This window comes from Coccinella septempunctata, chromosome 4, assembly GCF_907165205.1.
Source record: "Coccinella septempunctata chromosome 4, icCocSept1.1, whole genome shotgun sequence".
In the NCBI taxonomy this organism is placed as follows: Eukaryota; Metazoa; Arthropoda; class Insecta; order Coleoptera; family Coccinellidae; genus Coccinella; species Coccinella septempunctata.
The window spans coordinates 39,679,104-39,685,631 of record NC_058192.1 but is presented as its reverse complement, the minus strand read 5'-3'; the positions used below and the strand labels follow the sequence as shown (position 1 = coordinate 39,685,631).

Genomic DNA, 6,528 nt, shown 5'->3' with positions numbered 1-6,528 from the left:
AAGTAATAAATAATTTGTGAAGTAGATGAATTATTTTTAATCATATTGTCTTTAGGAACTGAATTTATTTATTTTATTCCTTGGATACAAATGAACTTAACAAGTACTACTTTCAGAAGTCGATATTCTCTATCCGTTCTTCTCAAGGCTTGATAAAAATAAAAATCCATCTAATCAATCTAGGTAATTCAACATAGTAAAAATTTACTTTACTCTGGATACCGTATACTGGGGAATAAAATTTCTGGAACTGGCAACGCTGATCACTAGCCACTCTAGCCAGCTGAGCAGCTGCAGAAACGAGAAACCGGAGAAACGGCAGTACGTGAGAATCGTGAGATTTGGGTTTCATTCGAAGAAGCGCAAGCCGAACAAGGAAGCATTCATTGGTGCCATTTTGATTTTGTCGTTTGCGCGTTGTCCCGATCGTTTTGTGTGTTTGTGTGAGACTAACGTGTGTATTGATATGGAACGAAATAAATTCCAGTTTGATTACCACTTGATTCTTGGTAAGTAACTTATTTCCTCTTTAACGTTTTCCATCTACTTACACGTGTTATTAAATCTATCCATTTGTGCCATAATGTCACCGAAATATTTGTATATGTTGATTTTTATTATTTTTCATCGCAATTCAACTGTTTCACCCTAGGTCTTACCTTACCACAACCAGGTTGAACGAGAGGAATTTTCGAATTAATCTTTATTCTTTTTATAATATATCTATTTTAACATGTGATTGGGAGGTAATGAATTCCATGTTTTATGGATTTCTACTCGTATTTTTATTATTTGTTTACCTATTTATGCAAATTATATCATTTGATTAAAGTTGTATCATACTTCATACTGTGAATGTTTTGCAGTGGCTTTTGGTGAAAGGACAAAATATGAAGAAGTGACAGATGCCGAAATAATACAAAGTGTTACCCATACGGATATGGTTTGATGACTTCAGATGGTGGACGGAATAAAAAGTGAGTTTTATAATTTTTTCATATCCTGAGATTTTTTGCTTTTCTTCAGTTCACCCTCAGAATAGAATGAATTTTGTGTTTCTTTTCAAGACTACTTGCTGTGCGAGTTGCTGTCGAAATAGAATCTGCTGTAAAATTGTTCTCGTGAAGTGAATTTTTTTAGGGCTTTTACTGTTTTGTAAATAATGACTTCACTTTATAGAGTGTGAGAATTTAACTTCAAACAAATTCTGTGAAAAAGGCAGTTTTAATTTAAATATACTAGCACAGGTTGATTAGTATTTTCAAATGGAGCTTTCTTGAGTGAAGGAATATTATACTGTAATTTGATACATTTATCGAAATTTTTTCAATTTTTTCCGAGGAGGTAACCACTTTCGAAATCGATGTACTTTTGAAGACCGAAATCATCTTGATTTCCGAAATCAATGTACATTTTTCACATAGTTGTTATCCTCTCCATTTCTGAATGTTACACTTAAGTATGTACCAAATATTAAAGTCTTATTTCTTGTCATTGGAAAGATATTCAACAAACATCGACTAATTCGAAAACTAGGGAATCTGATTCAACTCGAAGAAATAACTAGGTTATTTCAAAAATTGAATGAACGAGGTTCTTGATAATCGTTTTCTGTCAAATAAAAAGTTGAGAGTAGCAGCGAAGATTAACGAGGATATTCATTAGTTTGTCGTTCTGTGGGTCACAACGTTTGTTGAAAAATCGAACAAAAGAATATGAAATAAAAACTTTATATTTGTGTGCGTGTGTGTAACATAAGAGTAATCATAAAAAAATTAGAATTGTCCTTTGAAAAAATCATCACTGACGTCATGTCTGAAATTAAGGCCACGCTCTAAAACATTTTTCTGAATGAAAAATAGCGCAACTTAAACTACCGATCGCTCTGTTCTGGCATATTTACAACAACAAAAACTGCCTTCGATTTACTGAATTTGTTCAAAGTTACACACTTGCACTATAAAATCTTCTGTTAACATCTATTTGTTCTAATACCAAAATCACACCGATCAGGAATTTGACAAGTTGAAGAAAACATATTCCAGTATAGTGTATCTTTTCAGTACTATAAATATTCCATACCACCAATGTAGTATCATCTAGTACTGACAGGTTGTTTATAAATAATTTTTACACCAGTTGGCGTCAATTTCGAAATTCTATGATGTTATTCAGTTCAAAACCCTTTAGTAAGGAGCATCATTCGAAGCCAAATGCTATGCAACAATCTTTAATAAAGACCCCGTATTTACTGCTGCTCAATTAATTTTCTGAAAAGTACATATTAATTACTTTTCCTCCAATTTTGCCATAATTACCCCAATTATTCATAGAAGAACTTTCATGACCCTAAATTCACAAAAAATGGAACTTTCTGTTTCTGAAAAATCATAAAAATATATTTATTCCAGGATTGCCAGTAGCCAACGACAATATCCGTTTCAATTATCTGCAGATCCTGATGACGAAGATAAAGAATTCGTGTATATTGATACATATTTTAATGTAGTTAATGAAAAATGAATAAATTTTTTTAACTGATTTTGATCTATTCAATACAAATACAACCTTGTTATACTTTTTCAGGAAAACCTTATACATATAAATATAATGTTCCTCAAAAAATATCTTGCGAGATCTTTGAACAATATTTAGCAAGGGACTTTATGAAATACACATCCTCAAAATTTGGTATTACTTTGAAGATATATGTTCAAAGTCTTGCTCAATTCTTCAGGAACATGTATTTTATGAAGTTATTCAGCTACCCTGGCGAAATATTGTTCAGAGACTTCGCAAGATATTTTTTTGCATATTGCAGAAATATTTAAAGTCAGATAACGCTGAATATAATTCAAAACATTTCCTAAATTTTTATGGAAATATTTCCTATTATTGCATATAAATCTCCCAAAAATATTTCAAGAAAGATTCCAGCAACTTTACACAAACATCGCAGAAATATATTTCGTAACATTTCAGACCCCCTCGTTGGGAGATTTCGAAAACCTCTTCTGAAGATTTCAGGAAACATTTTCTTCAATTAGAAGAAATCTTGCGTAAATATTCCATGTGATATTACTATGATCTTTAGAAGAGATTTCACATAATGTTGTAGAAAATATTTCAAAAATCTATATGAAATATTTCATGAAATATTTCAATGTGAGAAAAAGTCGGACATAACTTTATTTCATGAATATTTCAACGAAAGATTTCTTAAATATTCAAAACCTTGCGTACAAATATTTCATAAATATTCGACAAATATCCCATGCTATGTGGGATGTACCAGGTCCAATCGACGTTCTACTTGGAATTGACTACTTCCCCAAGTATATGAAGTCGGGATTCAAGGCAACAGAGGATGGACTAGTGGCACAAAACACTCACTTCGGATGGATTATTAGCGGAACCACATCATCGAGTCCACAACTTCGTGTAGCAAGCTTGATCACGAATTTGAATGAGAATTCACAACTCACAAAATTCTGGAACATCGAAGAAGCAGAAAATTCCGAGGAAACAACAAACGACGATACTTTCGTCGAAGAATTTTACTCCAACACCTTTCGACGGGACGAGCACGGTTATGCTGTGAAACTTCCATTCAAGAAAAATACAACTCAGCTAGGAGAATCGAAGCAGAGGGCACTGGCACGACTATTTCAATTGGAAAACAAGCTGGATAAAGACGAAAAGCTAGGTCATATGAAAATTGCTAGCTCAAATAATTCAGCGAAGAGGTATATACAAAAGGAAGTAACTGACCTACTCAAAAAGGGAGGATTCAATATAAGAAAGTGGAAATATAACGTACTGACCGAAAGCAAATCCACCGTCACGCAGGATGACAAAAATGGACCAACCAAGACGCTCGGTATAACATGGACTCCCAGAGGAGATAATATTCAGTATCTAATAAAACTAAACTCCGAACATCGGTTAACAAAAAGAAAAATCTTATCAGAAATCGCCACAATCTTCGATCCTCTTGGATTATTATCTCCATGTCATTATACAGGCGAAACTGTTAATGCAAGAAATATGGAAAACCAACTAATCTTGGGATGAACCACCTCCAGAGCACATCAGGAACACCTGGAAAAACTTCAGAAACGAGCTTCCAAAATTAGAAGAAATTCAAGTTCAACGTTGGATTCACCTACGGCGTGGTCAACCCTTGGAAATACATGGATTCTCAGATGCATCCCTGAAAGCATATGGCGCTGCAGTATACATAAAACCAACAGACACAAATGGGAATACCCACGTGGGACTCCTGGCTTCCAAATCAAAAGTATCACCACTAAAAAATACAAAGACAATCCCGCAACTCTGCGCAGCCCTTCCTCTAGCCAAACTCATCAAACGCTGCGTTACGGCCCTGAATCACAACAATTCAAAAATATTCACATGGTCCGACTCTCAAGTAGTAATATCATGGATAAACGCTGACGCTGGAAAGTGGAAAATGTTCGTCGCAAACAGAGTTCGAGAAATCCCTAACCTGCTAGGTCAAGGTCACTGGTACTACTACCGTTGGAAACAATATCACTTGAATTCAACGATAAACTCCAACACGATCATCGTAATAATCATTGTCATTGTTTTACTTATTGTTTACTTTTTAAAACATAGGAAACAACAACAAGCACCGACTGATGCACACGCGAGCAATATACCAGCTCATCATGAGGAGATCGAGCTGCAGCCAATATACAATGATCCCAGACCAGGCAGCCAGCTCCAGGGATGACGATCACCAACAAAGACATCAAGACCCCAACCACATCACCATGGCCGCCGGGAATATGTTGGGGTGGTATCTCAATTTGACCTCAAGTTCTAAGAGTTCTAGGTTGGTGAAAACTTAGGGACTCGAGGATTGAGATTGATAATGCGGATCACTTGATGATGAACCTTTATTTCCTAATCTAACAAACTATATATAGTCAAATTGTACAATGACGTCAAGACCACATAATCGAAATCGAATTACATTTTGCATATTCAGTACATTTTTCTTTACTTGCGATATTGCTGCAGTTGGATTAAGGAATGTTAGATATTAAAACAAACTATTGCAATCCTTTGTCTCACCTGGCCTTCTTACACAGGAAATAACAATTATGAAAGAGCGAATGATCTAAATAATTTCGAATGGAAATATTTGGTTGAATTGAGTTTATGAATTTTTGATATATCTAATTTTGGATATTTATTGTACGTTTCGTACAGATGGTGACAATAAGGTTACTTTTATCATTGTATTTGCAATATGATCTATATGTATTGCAGCTTGATGTCAAATCAGCATTTCTCTATGGTACCTTGGAAGAACCAGTGTATATGTACCCACCAGAAGGACTAGACGAAGTGCCACCTTATCTGGTATGTAAACTTGAAAGATCATTGTATGGCTTAAGACAAGCTCCAAAATGTTGGAATTCCTTGTTTCATAAAAATCTAATATCCTTAGGTTTTCAACGTTCTAAAAAGGATGCATGTCTTTACTTTAAAGGAAAAACGTATTTATTGATTTATGTTGATGATATAATATTGTTTTCTAATGATCTGGCATATTTGACATTTGTAAAAGATGGTCTGTCTAAAAATTTTAAAATGGAAGAATATAATAATGAGAAGTTATCATTTTTAGGGTTAGAAATAGAAAAATTGAATAATGAACTTTTTATTGGCCAGTCAAAGTTAATTAAAAGGACATTGATGAAATTTGGAATGTATGACTGTAAATTTTCTGATATACCTATACAACCGAAACTTCAAATTGTATTGAATGATGAACATAGTAATGAGAAGAAACTGATAAATTGTGAAAAATTGCCTTACAGGGAATTAATTGGATGTTTGATGTATATCATGTTGGGTAGTAGACCAGATCTTTGTTTTAGTGTTACCTATTTCAGTCAGTTTCAGAGTAATTTTAGTGAAGTTCACTGGAACTATCTTAAGAATGTTCTTAGGTATTTGAAGTCAACTGAAAATCATAAACTTAAATTTGTTAAAAGTAAGAATACAGACATTCAAGTAAATTGCTATGTTGACTCGGATTTTGCTAATGATCCAGTGGATAGAAAAAGTATTTCAGGGTAGTCATAAAGATTAATGATAATAGTATTTGTTGGAGATCTAAGAAACAGAATGTTGTTGCACTTTCTAGTGCAGAATCAGAATACTTGGCATTATCTTTATGTGTTACTGAAAGTTTGTATCATGCTCAATTGTTGTTTGAAATTTTGAAAATTGATGTATCACCTGTAAAGATTTATGAGGATAATCAATCATGCATAAGAATGGCATCCACTCTTGAGTCTAAACGTACGAAACATATTGATGTTAAGTATCACCATGTTCGAGAATGTATCAATGAAGGAAAAATTAGTTTGGAATATTTGAATACGGGACAACAACAAGCTGATATATTTACTAAACCTTTGAGTAAAACTAAATTTGAGTATTTTAGAGAACTGTTGAATGTTAAGTCTTTAAATGCCAGGATTCACG

At 33.7% G+C, this 6,528-nt stretch overlaps 1 long non-coding RNA gene across 1 annotated transcript; it reads left to right on the top strand.

Moving 5' to 3' along the window:
* The first annotated feature begins 443 nt into the window (after positions 1–443).
* On the top strand, positions 444–2,541 carry LOC123311549. Its single transcript, XR_006537496.1, has 3 exons — positions 444–509; positions 867–977; positions 2,412–2,541. It is a non-coding gene; the product is annotated as an uncharacterized LOC123311549 (long non-coding RNA).
* Positions 2,542–6,528: the final 3,987 nt, after the last annotated feature.